We start from the raw sequence: 16,767 nt of genomic DNA, 5'->3' as shown, positions 1-16,767 counted from the left end.
GCACACAAAGGAACACGTATATGCGCACACAGACACTGATACACACATTGACACTCACATACACACCACCAGAGTCCCCGCACCCCCTCATCTCCACAATGTATCCCGGTCCGTACGGTGAACACTTCAAAGACACAGGCCTGTGTAATCTGCCGGCGATCTCAGCAGCCTGCGCTCTCACTCCTCATCTGCTGAAACTGAATAAGGTTGAAGTCAAGGAGAGACGCCCCTGGCCATAACTGCAGATACATAGATGAACCTTATTAAGAACAAATCTGTCATTATTTAACAGATGCCTGGGATGCTGCAAAGGCCTGTGGTTTGGCTTTATTTTTTACTCGATTATAGCAGGGAATACCAATGCAGTTAGCACCAGCTGACAGCATCGCAAATTGTTTGTGGGGAAATAGTGTGGGAAAAATGTATTTCAACATTGAAATATAGCAATGTGACTTTTAAAATGGAGCCAGCAGTAAACAGAACGCCGACTTGTTTAACAACAAGTTTCTGTCATCTCAAACACCATCAATTCACCAGCAACAGATGCTAAACATTATGCCGACATCTCTTAATACTTATCAAAAGAAAGAAGGAAGAAAATAAATAGGAACTTTTTTCCATATTTAGTTAAATGACAAGTATAGTGTAGTTTATTATTATACACACTCCTCATCACAAACTCCTCAGTGTTAGTGAATGCAGAATTTGCACCAGTGGTTAACAATAAAGTAAAATGTTAATAATCCCTCAGGGGAAGTAACTGAGAGGTTTTTGCTTTTTAAGTTAGTGGAATTAGCTTTGATTTGCATGAACAACATATTCTAGAGACTTGAAAAGAGCCTGACACGGTGCTGACATCACTGCTCACATCTCTGAAATTTTTCCATGATTCAATAATACATTAAATGAAAACGAAATGGCGATTCAGGCTGAATATCAGGCTGGTTTCATGTAAAAAAAAAAATTACAACTTATAAATGATTAAAAACAAATGTGCACAGGTTATGAGGGTAAAACTGCATTATAGATGAGTAAAAAGTGCTTGAATTTGTCACATTCTTTCTGTGTTAAATTCCTGATTACATTTTGAATCTAGTGCTATGTGAAGGAAATCTGTCTCCAAACTATCTCCAGCCAGCCTTGCATCACACACTTTCTGCCGATGTCAGGAGTTTGTACAGAACACGATACAGTTTGGCTGAGTGGGTGTTGGTTTGAATTGCACAAGCTCGCAGGGAGGATGCTGGGGAAAGTAATTTCATTTTTGGATTATGGATATCGCATGGGCTCCACTTTTTATTTATTTATTTGTAGCTTTGTATTGTTGATGTTTATGGTACAGTGTCTTTTTCAGTTTCCAGCAGTGTTAATGGCAAATTGGAGGATCTTCTGTCATTGTGTACACTCTAGTGAGGAGTTTGGCAGAGATATATTGTGTATATCTGTACACACAATATACATCTCACAAGGCTTCTTATACTTTTTGTTTCTCTTTGTGTTCTCCCCTTTCCATCTGACCCACAGCACCCCCTTTACAAACCACCAGCTCTCCATCACCATCACACACAGACACACACACACACACACACACACACACACACACACACACACACACACACACACACTAGACTCTCCTCCAACTCCCTGACCTCAACCCATACACCCCCCGAAACCTTCGGGGCTACAGAGCCAAAGTGTTTGAAACATACACACATCCTGTCTGTGGAAATACAGTTCAGCACACACTCGCCGAGTAAAACACACACACAGCAACACACCTACTGTGTCATATTACACCATGAGTTGGGCTTATGGGAGGCTTCTGCACTGTTAGATCTAGAGTAGTGGGAAGGATATAAGTGAGTGTCAAGGGAGCGAGGGAGAAGAGAAGAAGAAGAGGAGGAGAAGGCGAGGAGGTGAACAGGGGGATAAGGAGGATCCATCAGCCTTATCTTTCTCCCAGGAAAAAGGGAGAAAGAGGAACTGAAACATGCAGGCACACAATGGCACAGGGGGTATATTATTTTATGGCACAAAACAGGAAGAAGCTGCTGTTCTCACAGTGCAAATGGAGCCAAAGCGCTCAGGACTGAGAAGTAAACTGAAAGGTTGATGGAAAAATCACTTCCAATATGTGTCTCCTCTCCTGCAAAGCCAAAGAGAAATGAAACCCAGGCGGAGAGGAGCAACATCTTCTTTGTTTATGGGAAATGTGGTCTTAATTTTGAGAAACACTGGCATTTACAATACCACTGGTGTCAGATAAATGCTCGCAGTGGTCTCATTTGTTTACACTAATCTTTCTTCAGTGTCACAATTAATTTAATCACCATATGTCAGTGTTTATAAATGCTACACATAGCACCTCTAATGCAAAAACATTTACAGTATCTCTTACACTGGCAGTATGTCTCTCTGTCTCTGCTGGTACGAACATAAACACGGACAGCTGATCCGGGCTCATCCGCAGCATCATCAGCTGGCCTGCCTTTGTTTCACAGAGCAATGGAGGATGTGAGTCTGGCCTCTTAGAGATAGACACAATGCCAATTAGGCACACACAGACGCATGCATGCGCACACACACACACACACACACACACACACACACAGATTCATGGCAGAGTGCTGTGGCCCTACACAAACCTGAATATCGTCAAATATAAAAGATATGCAGGGTTTGACAGTGGAGAGACAAAGGAGCGGAATAGGGGAGAAGTTTGGATACCCACCTTGATGTATTTTCTGTTATTCGCCCTCACACTTGGACCCTCAGGGGAGCTCCCATTGTACCGAAGCGGAAGGGGAAGGTGGGTGGCAAACTGAGGCTGCGAGTGCACCAGCAGGGTAGGTGGTAGGTGGCATTCATATGGCTGTTTTTTTAGGGTTGTTTTGAAGACATTTCTGCATCTCACTTTTCCATAAAGAATGCTAATTTCCAGTATCTTGTTTTAGCAGGAAAAAGGGAAAGATCAGAGCAGAGAGAGTCATATTTGTTATTAAAATGCCGGGGCTGTGAGGGTCAGGGCTAGAGTTCTTTGGGTGAAATGATTTTCCCCTGTGAACGGTGACAATGTGAAATAACAGAGAAAGAAATGAGAATATGTCTGTTTGCTGTGTGATGGGTAGAGTGACAGATAGAGCAGTGGTATTGAATTTTAGATGATGACGACAGTCGCAGCTCACTGAGTTCTCTCCAACACGCCCAATGAGCTCATATGTTGTGTCGACAGCGATTGTGGGACAAGTTCATCGGAAGAATTTGGCTGCTCCGACTTGGAGCGACTACAAAACATTAGCGTTAACCGCCTGTCACCGATGGCCGAACCACGCAGCTCGTTGCCAGCTTGACGTGCAGCTGTAAACTTGGTGGGGAACCAAAATAAAAGACAGGGGAGGGCTTTTCCACTTGTGTCCTTGTGTCATTTTGATCTTTGTTTTCCATTGACATTATTAATCAAACATTTGTTGTGACTACTAGCAGTGACATTGTTTTACTGACTACCAAAAATAATTCATCTTTATTATTATTTCAGTTGTGGAATCAATTCCAATGATTGCATAACTTGCTGAGGTACCTTTTGTGTTACAACCAAACAGACAAGCTTTGAGGTGAAGAAACAGCAAGTACCCAATCTCTGTTTCCTCCATCCCTCCTATTGTGCAGTTGGAATCCACCTAGCCCCCCGCTCACCCGCCCCTCCCACCTCACAAATGGTATTTTCTTGTTTAATTTAACAAGAAATGAGTAGTAAATGAAAGCTCAGGCCTCAAATCCCCAACGCGCCCTGTGCTCTGCTCTCCACTCCCCTATGAAAAGGCAATTTGTGAAATTATGTGATAGAGTAATTAGATGGAATTCACCCCCGCCTCTCCACTCTACACACCACCCGTATCCCCCTTTAGATTGTTGCCTTGCTAAACTGAAGTAGGTGTGTGTGTGTGTGTGTGTGTGTGTGTGTGTGTGTGTGTGTGTGTGTGTGTAGGGCAGGGGGGTTTGGCATTCAGAGTGTTAGCATCGGTATATTAGCCTGGCAGACTGGGACACACACTCTCATACACATTATCACTAACACTCTCTCATTCTGGCTCTCCTCCCCTCCTATTTGTACACAGACTCAGTGTAACGAGGGGCAGCCGTGATCGCAGCTCATAAAAGAAGCCAACCCGCAAACCCTCAATGAGCTGCTTTTTTTCTCCTCCTCCTTTCTCCTCTTAAAATGTGTAAAATGCACAGAGAGAGAGTATAAAAAATTCAACTGGAAGGCATAATCCCCCGTTAATACAATTAGAGTCTAATTTAACCGCTCGTGTACGCAGATGTAGCCGAGCTGGGGGAGCGGAGTAACCCCCCTTGGAAATGTTTTTCTTTTTTTTTTCTGCAACACAGCAGCGTGCAGCAGGCTTTTGAGCAGAAACAGGTGTGAAAAGCAATATAATTCATTTCTGCGCTGGCAGAAGAGGGCAGGAGCCTTGCTGTCGTGGGCCCTGTGTGCTGGAGGAATCCAGACTTTGCAGGGTGGGAGGGAGGTGAGAGGAGGTGATGGATGGGTACATGGATGGGTAAATGGATGGATAGGTGCATTAATCATTAAAGGCAATATGTTTTTTTCCATATATTGTAATGGTTTTGGTTTGGAATGAACAGAACATAAAGGGGAGAGGACTTTATTGTCAAGCTTGTTTGTAAAGTTGCTTTGGAGGAGATGGAAAATATATACATTTTTGTGACAAATTATTGTTGCTGTGACTAAAAAAAGCATTACTTCTAAGAAAATATGCATCAGGAATGGTTAAACTGTGAAGTCAAGTGTTTTTGATGGCCACAGAGAGGTTCACTAAAGGGTTTTATCAGTTTCTAACAGAGAATATATAATTAATAAGAAATTGTGTCAACTGCAGACCTATCACTTTCCAAGAGAACACAAACCAGAGAAGAGAGGGGGAAAAAACTTTCGGGGTCAGAGTTCCCCATCGCCTTGGATGCCATTAGTCTTTGTCTGTTTATTGCTGGAGCCTAGACATGTCAGCACCCTGGTTGCTGCAACCCAGGACTTGGAGGGTGATATCCCACTGGTCCAGCTAATTTCCCTAGTCTTCATTTTAATCTTGTAATTTTAAAGTTATGGTGCTAAGAAGGAAATTGAGACAAGAAAAGGGAGATGACATACAGCATGACGAAGGGAGTTTTTTTATATGTTCTTCCTGTAATTGTTGCTCGACTTGTTTGTCATCATTATCCACTGCAAAAATTATCTTTCTCTGGAAAAATAATTTCAACTTCCTCATTAATAGCTATGAGAAGACATCAGACGGCTATCTTTAAAGGAGAAAATCAGCTGACAATGTGTTTTCATTCATTAATTCATCAACAGAAACAAAGGCACAATGTCCATCTTGATACTGTAAAGTAATACACAGGCCTATGTGGCCTGGTGTCTCCGATTAGGTCTTAATTCAATCTAAGTGGCAGTCAGAATCTTAGGCGCCACTGCATTAGGATTTCAAAGGGGTCCTAAGAGACGACAGACAGACGGACAGATCTGCCAAAGGCCTGGCGTGACAGTGTGATGAGACAGAGCGGCGGAGAAAAACACGAGAACAAGTTAGTCTTATTCTCAGCATTTTTATTCGGTTTCAGATCAGTTTATCTCTGGGAATGGAAATAGCTTTGGGCTGTGTGTTTGTGTGTGTGTGAGCATTTATCTTTGAGGGCTAGTGTTTGTGTAAATGTCTTCCTTTTTAGTGCATGTGTGCAACTAGGAGTGTGTGTGTGTGTGTGTGTGTGTGTGTGTGTGTGTGTGTGTGTGTGTGTGTGTGTGTGTGTGTGTGTGTGTGTGTGTGTGTGTGTGTGTGTGTGTGTGTGTGTGTGTGTGTGTGTGTGTGTGTGTGTGTGTGTGTGTGTGTGTGTGCGTGCGTGCGTGTGTGTGTACGAGGGCATTTGGAAGCAGAGACTTGTAGGTACCACTCGCAGGAGTCGTCGGTGTCAAAGAGGAGGCAGCTGAGTCAACCTGCCCACCCCCACAACACACACACACACACAGACACACACACACACACACTCATGCACACTCATACTGTGCCCCAACCCCCACATTACCCCACACCTTGTAATGAAAACATCATCAATTATCCCTCTTGACAGGCCCCAGGGACCGAAGGCAGACAGCTCTCTTTGGGGGCTTCTCTTTGTGGACTGACCCTCACAGACACACATTTTGCAACTATTTCATGAGTGTGCATGTTTGTTCTAGGGTGTATGTGTATTAAAAAGAGATGAAACATCTTTTCCAGGAGGGTAGATAGTGGTGAATAGGAGTGGATGGCAGATAATAAGACCTGTCAATGTAGTGGAAGTATAGGGGACAGAAGGTGTGTGTGTGTGTGTTATGTGGGGTTCTGGGGGTGTTGGTGGAGAGGCCGGGCAGAGGGAAGCTATCAGTCCTGACAGGGACTCCTGAAAGGCCATCTGTTTCATGATTGATGGATGGAATGATGGATGGATGAGTAGATGAATAGTTGGATAGAGGGATACAGTAGATGAGTAGAAAGACTGACACATGGCAGATGTTGGGAGCTCGGAGGATACATAATACTTTGCAGGAATATTAGGGTGATACTGACGTTTTATTGTCATTTGTCGATCATTCTTCCTTGACTGTTAAGAAAAACAAACCTGGTGCTTTTGTGATTTGTTTCGCAAAAAATTGAATTTAGTATCCCAGAGTTTCCCCTATACTTTGGGACAGATTTGTGTTCTGTACCCAACTTTAGACCTTCCAGCCCACTTTAATGCATTTCATAAGTTTGGGGTTTCTTCAGTTTAGGTTTTCAGTGACCATTTCAGAGGCGTTTCCATCCTGCCAAGAATCTGATTCTGGGGAAAAACACTGCATACTATACATTTTTTAAAACTAACTTTTGTATAAATATCATATTCTAGTATATTGGGTTTGGAAAAGTTTCCACCCAAAGCTCTGTCTGTATGAAAGTCATATTTGTTGAATCTTGGTCACATGCTAAATGAAAATAATTCTTGTTTGACATTTCAGTTGGTTTGGTTTTATCACATCAGGTCAGTACAAAGTCGGAATTCATGTCTATTACAAGAAAATTTAAATAGAATTTTGTATGTTTGAAAGAAGAAGAATGCTCCCTGGCTTGGAGGTGATATGCTATATGCTATATAACTTTTTAAGGTGGAATTGTCTGTGCTTTTCTTTTCTTTTCAAATAAATTTCGATTTGAGGATTTTCCCACTAAAGTCATACTTAAAGCAGGGTGAATCATTTGTTGCAATTTAAAAAAATATGTAGACCAGCTCAGGTCTTTTAAATTTCTGTCAGCCCTTTATTTCAGCTTTTTCTCCCACTTTCTCCTCTGTTTCTTGTATCGTTTTACCCCTCTATTTAAAAGCCCTCAAGGGCAGTTAACTTTTAATTCATGCCACCTTTGAACTTTTCCAAAATGTCTGCCATAGATCTAGACCAAAAGAAAGTGTGTGTATGTGTGTCTGTGAGAGTTGATCTGGCCTTAGTCAAAGGGGGTGAGTCGATGTGTTTCCTTGAGAACGTGAGAACTTTACAGACCCTCAAGGTCGGTCAGTAGCACTGGAGGGGATCACCAGTCGCAAGGGATTTAACATGGCTCGCCAGAAAACACACACACACACACACACACACACGTTCAGTTCATGTTTAAGATGTAGCAGCCTGGTTTTAGTTTCTTTTTTCACAATTTGTCTTTTATACATTTGTTTTTAGACATTACTAGCAAAGTGAATGGCACAATTACAGCCTTCTTTAAAATAATTTAAAATGTTTCAATGATTAAACATCAAGGTGAGAAAATGTTTAAATTCACTCTTTAATTTCTCAATTACCTTTTCAGCATCATTACCATCTTCTTTCTTCTTCTTTTCTTCTCCCCTCCCCCCAACCCTCATATAATTTCATAGTTGGGAAACTATGAAACAGTTCAGTGTGTGGTTTCATTGTTGTACGTCAGAATGATTGATGGCTTCATGCTGGAGCTGTGTTTCACACTAGTCCTATTTTTCATTATCATCTGTATGTGATAAGTGTGTGTGTGCATGAATGTGTGTCTTCAGAGTGGACAAAGGCCCAATAACTCAGATGTGTGAAATCGTTCTTGGTTTGGTACCCACTAATCATTTTACGATGATTTGCAAATCCGAAGAAGAGGCTCACTCTCAGCCCTCAGACACATACAGATACACTCTGTTGCAAACACACACATACACACAATTTTTGCATAGGCACACAGCAGTGATGTCAGTGCCTGGGTGGGGTGTGGAGTTCCCCACCATCACTGTGGTATTTATTGGAGAGTGAGTGGCAAGTTGACGTGTGGAAGAGTCAGGGAAAAATATTGTCATAAGTCTGTGGTTAACTTGGAATGATTCTGTCCAACACTTCCAGATTAGCAATGCTAGCACCTTAGCTTCTCATTCTCACTGCAAGCAAATTCATGACCTCCAAAGATACTTCCTTTTTTTGTTTAAAACTCCTTAAATGAAACTTTGCCAGTGAAATACTCGCTACCTTTAAAGAAACCGAGTTTAGCATAGCTTCTGTGCGTAGCATGATTTTGTTCAGCAAGTGATATATTAAATCTGCTAAGTGTGAAATCACATTAGCGCTAGCTGTTAGCCATTATCCATTAGGCTGTGTTTGGTGATCCAGAGGATTGTGGGATCTTTTCTGGCTGGAGTCAGCAGCTCAATACCTTTTACTTACAGCAACTGCAGCAGCCTGCCCTAGATACATTTGGTGTGAGTGTGTGTGTATGTGATTGCATATGCAGTTGTGCTTTTATTTGTATGTGTCAGCTTCATGTCTCTTTTGTAAGTGCAGCGTATGAGTGTGTGCGTGTCTTTGTCTCACTCCATGCGTGTGCTCGATGGATCCTGTGGCTTTGCCGTCGTGGTAATCAGTTTGCGCGTCGGCTGAACTAATTTATCAATTCAGTTCCTCCCACTTGTATTCTCTCCCATGCGTGAACCCTCTCTCTTCCCCCCTACACTCTGTCTCCGTCTCCCTCTCAGACAAAACACTTTTTTCTGAAAAACCATAAGGGTTTCCTATCTTTTATGCATGCCTTCTGCCTCTCTGACTCCTCTCTCACGCTCCTCTTCTCTTCCATGACTCCCTCTCACTCAATTTTCCTATAATGTACAGCTACCTTACATTTTAATGGCCTTGAACCATGATATCATAGCAACATTGGTGCGCTCGGTGCTGTTTCAAAGGCATTGGGAAAGACCTATTACTTATAGATGAGATATCTTGTGATATCTATCCATAACTCATCATTTTACACCTACTTGTCTCGTAATGTCATGTTTGAAGTTTTCTGCATTAACCACTGTGAGGCTCATGTTGCACTAGAGGCAGGTGGCATGGAGGGTATGCCCATAGGCTGTTAGTGTGTTTACACTTGGCCAGCTGACCCAAGGTGCCCCTCTGGTCAGGTGTGTGTTTGTATGCATGGTAATGTAAATGCATCTGTGACACACATAGTATGTATGTGGGCGTGTGTGTGTATTATGTGTATACTTGTGTGTGTGCGCTTTTGTGTGCAGCAGAGTGAGAGAAATCATAGCTAGTGAACCAGGTGGTGAATGCAGACAGGCAATAACTCATGGTAGAGGAGTCGGATGGAGCTGAGGGCTTGGAGAGGAGATGTGGTGGGAAAACCCACACCGACACACTCACTTTAATTTTTCTCCCTCACCTTTTATTACTTCTCCCCCTCTTTTTAAAGACATGTCCTATCCTCATGTCCTCTGATATTTGTCTTCCAACACACTCTCTCTACTTTACATGTTTCACATTGCACATGTGTCGGCTTTCTCTCCTTTCACTCTCTTTGAGGCATGCTGTTGTAGTGTTAGCGACGGCGGGGGGAAGTGAACAGGGCTGAGGGTGCTGCTCACTTGTTTGTTACGACAGATTAAGTCATTGATTTGTAAAAGTGGTGCACTGATGGAGAAGGCCCTCTGCTGCTGAAGATGAGGAGGGAGAGATGGAGGGATGCATTTGGCTGCGAAGAAAGGAAGGAAAAGATGAGAGGTAACGGCAAAGAGAGGAGTTAAGTGGAGGTGGAAGAAAAGAGGAGAGAAAAGGAGGCAGCATGAGATAGTTAAGCAAAATGCTAAATATAGAACAGAGGGATGGAGGGGGCGGAGACGGGTGAGAAAGATAGGGAGATACAGGAATGAGGAAGAAGGGAGGGGTGAGGCTGTACTTTGAATGACAGAGATGTCAGAGGAGGTAGAGAGAGAAAGATTCATCTTTCAATGGCATTGGCTGCGTCCCCCTTCCCTCTTATAGTTGCCGCTCCAAAGAGCATAAGGGAGCAATTGTGAAGTACCCTTACCTAGTTTCAGCATTCCCCCAACCCAGGTTCCTTTCACCCCTCTAGGGGCCAACGGTGAGTTTCTAATTAAAACGTCGGGGGCAAAAGGGTAATTATGATAATAACATAATAATATCGCCTGGGTTATTAGAATGTTCTGTGGTCCCCAAATTGCTTCCTCAGAGAGATCAGATTTCAGTGGCATTACGTAAAGTCAAATTTCCTTGAAAGTCAGGTGAAATGAAATGGATTCCCCCATGGTCGATGTGCAATCTGACAATCTGATTCCCTCTTGTATGTCACACGGGCTCTGAGTCTAAAAAAAGCCCTTTAGTTTCTCATCACAATGACACACACCCCCTCCTTCCCCTCGCTTACCTCCCAGCTCAATTTAGTCAGAAGACTTTATGTGGTTAGGAAGTCTCCTCGTTTGTTTAATAGGTTTTGTTGTGTTGCTCTGAACTCTCTCGTAATAGCTCTTTGTTTCTCTGCCCCGTGTAACGAGCTCCATGTAGTGTAGCTGTGTGTAACAAGAGAACATTTGTTTTTAAGGCTTGGATCACTGCTAGAATGCTAGCTCCAAGCTACAGTGCTTGGAGCTAGCGTTCTGTTGCTTCGAGGGGCATCCCGCTGTTTTCTCTCAGCTTTCTGTGGTACCTGACTGGGATAAGGCCTAGTGGATCCCTCCTACTCCCCATTTACACACCCCCTCCATCTCAGGCAGCCCTGAGGCAGCCCACCTCCAGCTGTGGCTGCCGTTCACTGCGCCGCTTGGTGCAAGTACCGATTGCTTTGGAGTGCCTCCCCTCGCTCAAATAGGCAGTAATTACGGGCTTAAAGAGGTTTAGTGGTCCAGCAAACTACATAATCACCCCCTGAATTAGCCCCAGCTCATCAGCCTCAGTCCAACGAGCAGCGCTTACCACTAGCATTAGCTAGCATGTTGCACCCCCTTCCCTTTATTGCACAGAGGGAAGCACAGCAGCAGGTGTTGTGCAACATCCGGCCCCCTTAATAAATTTAGCCTCCCCTGAGCTGGAATGGGGAGGACTAATGAAGCACGCCCTCGCTCTTAGTGAAAACAACCAGAGAGCACAGACACCACACATATAGCAAACAATATAAGATGCTCTCCTTCAGTGACAGACCTCACCCTCTACATTCTATGTTAAACACAACAATACGGTGCTTTGTTAAGACATGAGACTTGGTCATGTGCATACATGCTATAAGCTTCAGTATACATATAGGCAAGGGACCCACCCAACTGTAAAGCACACGGATCATTGTTCACACCCTGCAGCGCAGCAGGAACAGTAACAGCAGTAACTGCTGCCCTGCATTATGCTTTGTGCCCTTAGAGTTTTAGAAAAGCGATGAATGATGCTAATCATCAATTATCAGTGAAGAAGATGCTAATGCTGTACATTGTCTAATCCACTTTGTACCAGAGCTTTAATGACATACTTTTCACCCTTTGCCTCACCAGCTAACTAGATTTATCTCGTTCCCATAGGCAAGAGTGCTGCGAGATTCCACTAAATCAACAAAAGCTGTTTTTGAGAGGGAAAATGCTCATTAATGAATGAAAAGCCCAAGAACATCTGTTTTTTTCTTGAATATCTTTATCTTTAGAAGAGATCGAGTGATTTGATAACAAAAACAGTTTGAATGGGGGTTTCATCGCAATTTCTGGTGCATGTATCGGGGTTTCTAACAAAACAAAACAAAAAAACAGCGGTGATGAATAATTCATTGTACAAGCTTTGACTTCACCGTCGTCCAACACCATGAAAGAGGCTGTTTCTGCTTTTTTTTGCGTTTTACAATACTGAGATGGGGGGCGTTTATTTTGCGCAGACTTTGCAGAGGGCACTGTGAAACTCTCTTCCTGTAGTCGGTTCATTTTGAGTCTCTCAAAAGATCTGCTTTTGCTCTGTTTTGTTATTTTGCATCGGAGCAGCCCGAATCAGAGGAAATTAGGTTAGGGGTGCTTTGTTTTTTTCTGTTGTTGTTTTGTTCGCTCGCACTCTCTTTTCTTTTTTTCTTTAATCCCCCCTTTCTCCCAGAGCCAGCTTTGTTGCTGGGTCCCTGCTCCCTAATGAAGTCAAAGGGATGTCAGTCGATGCCACCTACACAGAAAGGAATTTGAAATGGCGTAGCTCTCACAGCGCAGCGTGAACACACACACAGAGGATGAAACTTCCACTGAATGAGCAAGAAATTTTGGAAATTGGAAGCTTGTTGTATGAGATACAACAGGCTTGGATTGGAACGTTTGTTTTAAAGTCTGCTTGTGCTCAGGGTTCTGGGCATTTGTTGTTAGCATAACAATGTGCTTGCCTCCCCAAATATTTAAGGTAATCTCATATGTGTCTGGCAGCAGCAAGGCTGCACTTCCAGTAAACCATGTGTTCATGAGTGTGTGTGTACGTGTGTGCAGGACAGTTTGGTATGATACTCTGATGCCCTTCTAGCCAAAAAGGCCCCCGGATTAGCCGTCAGGCATTCCTGATGGGCAGCTCGGTTTCTGCAGTGATTTGACCTGGGAACAGTGCAGGGAACAGACCTGGCCAAGTCGAGGCTTTTCACTTTTACCTCAACTTTCACATGCAAGTCAATAACCGTGCATAACGTGCATACATCGAGCAGGTTACAGCATGTGTTTGCTGTAACCTGCTCAATGTTTTCAGTCTTGAGGTTCATTGTGTCGGGGCAGATGAGCTTCTTTTGCTAGAAAAACAAAACAAAACAAAAAGTAACTTACTGATACAGATGAATACACTTGTTTCACATTAACAAGTTGTTTACTATGATTCATTGCATTTTCTAGCATCCTTGTGCCTTGTGGCAAACCCCAACCATCTGGTGGTAAAGTAAGCTTACTCAAAATACTGTTGACCCTCGTCTGTTATCCACAGATTGTGCAGTGTCATGGCCTCTTTTTGAGGCACGTCACATGACTGTGACAACATATGATTTTCCTCTCTCTCATTCCTCCCTCCATCCTGTTTCATGGTTGCAGTTTTATAAAAGCTAATGTGGCGTGTCAAGCCTTTTTAATGGGATGCACAGAGGCTTGGGAAGAGCGGCTTTAAATAGAAATATATGCAACGATAACACTGTAATGTTAATGGCTAAAGAAGGAACAGGACTGAGAGGACTGTTGCTGCAGTGAATTGGTTAAAAAATATTTAATCATGCACATTACAAAGGAGATGTAGAAGCAAAATGTCATCATTTAAAACACAGAATATATATTTTTAAATATTTGCACCAAGTTATTTGACATTTATTACTTAGGCAACAAATCTAGCATCAGCATTCAGATGCCAAAACAGAACAACATGTAAAGGTTGAATTTTACCATCTTCCTCATTGCATTTTGTCAATATTTATGTCACTTTTAAAGGGTGGATACCTTATTTTTGAGCCAAAGCCAAATTAAAAGTAAAAAGTCAAAGTATTTGGAGCAGTGAGTGGAAGACCAAGCCAGGGAGAGAGAATAGGAGAATAGGGAATAGGGAATGGGTTTTGCTGAGGAAGCGAGATGAAGAGAAGGAAGAACAGCAGCAAGATAAAAGACATTTCTGAAATAGACCTCCCCTCGTGGTAAAGTGGAGAATCCCTGACAAAAGGGTGACTCAGACTCTCTCCTTCTTTTCCTTCCTTCTCTTATTGCTACTGAGAGACTGAGGTGTCGCTTTATACAGTTTACAAGTCACAAAAATAAGAATAAGGGAGATATTGTGTGGCCAGTTTGTCCTGTAAAGGTCAAGGGTTCGGACTAAAAAATAGACTTGTGTCCTTTTCAAAGTGACCCTGAGTATGGTACCAAGGAAATAGCTGCTCCCGTATTTTGAGCCACTCTAGCTTCAGGTTTCTCAAACATAAATGGAAAAGCAGAAACAAGAAACAATCAGAATCAAGTTTAAAGTTTGGGTCAGGTAACTTCAAAAGTGTAAGACTTTTACAGTTAGATTTGTTCTTTCTCAAGACTTTTTTAATGTAATAAAGTAAAATCTTACTTCAACACTGTGTATTCCACAGAGCTTTATTATCATCTGCTGTTGATGAAGCTCTATTTCAAGTAAGTTATCAAATCAAGTAATGTAAGTACTATATTTATATCCCTGGTACTGTAATGGTTGACCTTTTTTCTTCCGGCCTGCTGAGAATAGTTTTCTCCTGGGTGAGACACGGGACAGGGGGAGTAAAGAGGGGTCCTGCAGAATATTTATGCTCTTATCTCTTTCTTAAACCCCTTGGGCTCCAGATATCCATTTCCATGCCTCCTCCTCTGCCTCCTTCTTCCTCTCTTCCCTCCTTCTCCTCGTCTATCTGTCCCTCTCTTGTTCTTGTCTGAGGGGGTCATAGAGGAAGACGGTCAGACAGGGAGGGGATGTTACTGATGCTCTGTTACTCACCCCACCCCCCCACCCACACACACACACACAATGACCAGACACAGCTGAATCTGTAAGCTCAGTGGTTCAAATGAGAACAAACGCACAAAGTTTAACTTATTAATATGAACACACGCAAGCAAAATCTGTGACTCAAATGGATACACGCCACAGACATACCCATGGATGTACTCACACACACTTGGATTGATAAGACACACAGAAAAGGAGAAGAGTACACACACACACACACACACACCTCATGGCACCCACATGCTCACAGGCCAGCAGAGAGCAGGGTGGAAATTCTCATGAAAGGAGTTGTATATTTGGAGAAGACATATCATTAAGATAGGCGGAGGGAAGAGGGAAGGGAGGGAAGGATGCGCAGAAACTTTCCATCTGCTCTTTTAAAGAACATGTTATTGCTTTGCTCACTAAAGATCCTCTCTCTCTCTCTCTCTCTCTCTCTCTCTCTCTCTCTCCCTCTCTCTGTCTCTCTACCTCTCTCTCTCTCTCCCTCTCTCTCTCTCTCTCTCTCTCTCCCCGCTGAACCACTGCCAAAGGCCGTTAAGACACCAGAATCACTCACAGACAATATTAAAACTGGGCGACTTGTTGCAGAGCGAGAAACTAAATCACAGTGTTTTGACAGATAGGAGCTAATTTGGCGGTTTAGGAAAAAAAAGGAGGACAAAAACAGTTTTGATGTACTGGCTTTCGAGCAGTCTCTTCCTGGTAACGCTCCCATTAAGTGTGTGCTATTTCACACGTGAAAACTCTGGCATATGTAGCACATGTAGGAGGTTGTATTAGGGGGAGGATGCAGTGGTGGAAGAAGTTTTCGGATCCTTTGTTAAAAATAGTAAAACCACGACGTAAAAGGCACTCAATAACAAGTAAAAGTCATGCGCTCACATTTTTATCTTAGTAAAAATTGGCCTTCAAGCACAGTGTGCTGCATTAACGTGTAAACAGCATTTCCATATTGTAGGTGGAGCTTATTTAACCAGTGTTATTTGCAGTTGGGTAGTTTTTCTTTAACCATTAATCAGTGTACTTATGTACTCGATTAAATATCCTCTGTTATACTTGGAGCACACTCATGCAACCAAAGGACATTTTCCTCCCACTGCTGCTGTCTGAGATTGCGTGTCTGTCTGTGTATGACTACTTGTGTATATCTGTCGGCCTGCGTTCGTGTGCTGGGAAGCTGGAGGGAGTGAAGCAGTGAAACAGGGTGTATTTGTGCTGCACTGTGTCCCCTGGCATGGCCGCAGCCCCCCGATATCACGAGGCAGACACTCCTGCTTCTACTGATCTACAACACATAGAATGGACACATTGATCTTTTCATGTTCAATCAGCTTTGTTGGTTGAGAAGAAAGACTTAAAAGACACATTATTCACATGATTAGCTTCACTATGTCCGCAGCGCATGTGTGTGTGTGTGTGTGTGTGTGTAGTCTATATGTAAAGCGGTCAAATGCGTCAAAACATCAGATGACAAACTCTAAAGAATGATGTTTTCTCACTTTTTGAACACGCGGTCAGGCAAGCGGTGTCCCAGATTTACACTTCTAATTCTGATATTATCTGATCACTCTACAGTATGCACACACACACACAGACACAGACACAGACACACACACACAGACACACACACACACACACACACACACACACACACAAAGAGTATGTGAATGGGCGGACTGTTCACACGCACACGCACTCATAAGGGCACACAGAAATGGTTACAGAAAAGAAGTGGACACAAATTTGGCCAGAGGCGACAATGCAATTATAACTTAGCGCATGAAATTAGCCTCCTTGTGTTCCCATTCCCCACAACCAATCACATGGACAGGGGAAGGCTGGGAAAAAATCACCCTCTCCTCTCTCTCTGCTGGGTTGTCCCAGCATTAAACACAATCCTGCTCATTATGCTGAAAAAAACTGTAATGGAAAAATGAAAACGCTGG

The 16,767-nt window shown here is 43.0% G+C and overlaps 1 protein-coding gene across 1 annotated transcript in view; it reads left to right on the top strand.

Moving 5' to 3' along the window:
- meis1b (Meis homeobox 1 b) overlaps positions 1 to 16,767 on the top strand; it is an 81,852-nt gene that overhangs the window by 36,871 nt on the left and 28,214 nt on the right. The window lies entirely within an intron of this gene.

The sequence above is a fragment of the Centropristis striata genome, chromosome 20 (genome assembly GCF_030273125.1).
Source record: "Centropristis striata isolate RG_2023a ecotype Rhode Island chromosome 20, C.striata_1.0, whole genome shotgun sequence".
NCBI classification, from domain to species: Eukaryota; Metazoa; Chordata; class Actinopteri; order Perciformes; family Serranidae; genus Centropristis; species Centropristis striata.
The sequence above is the reverse complement of the archived record's forward strand: the minus strand, read 5'-3'. Positions and strand labels throughout refer to the sequence as shown.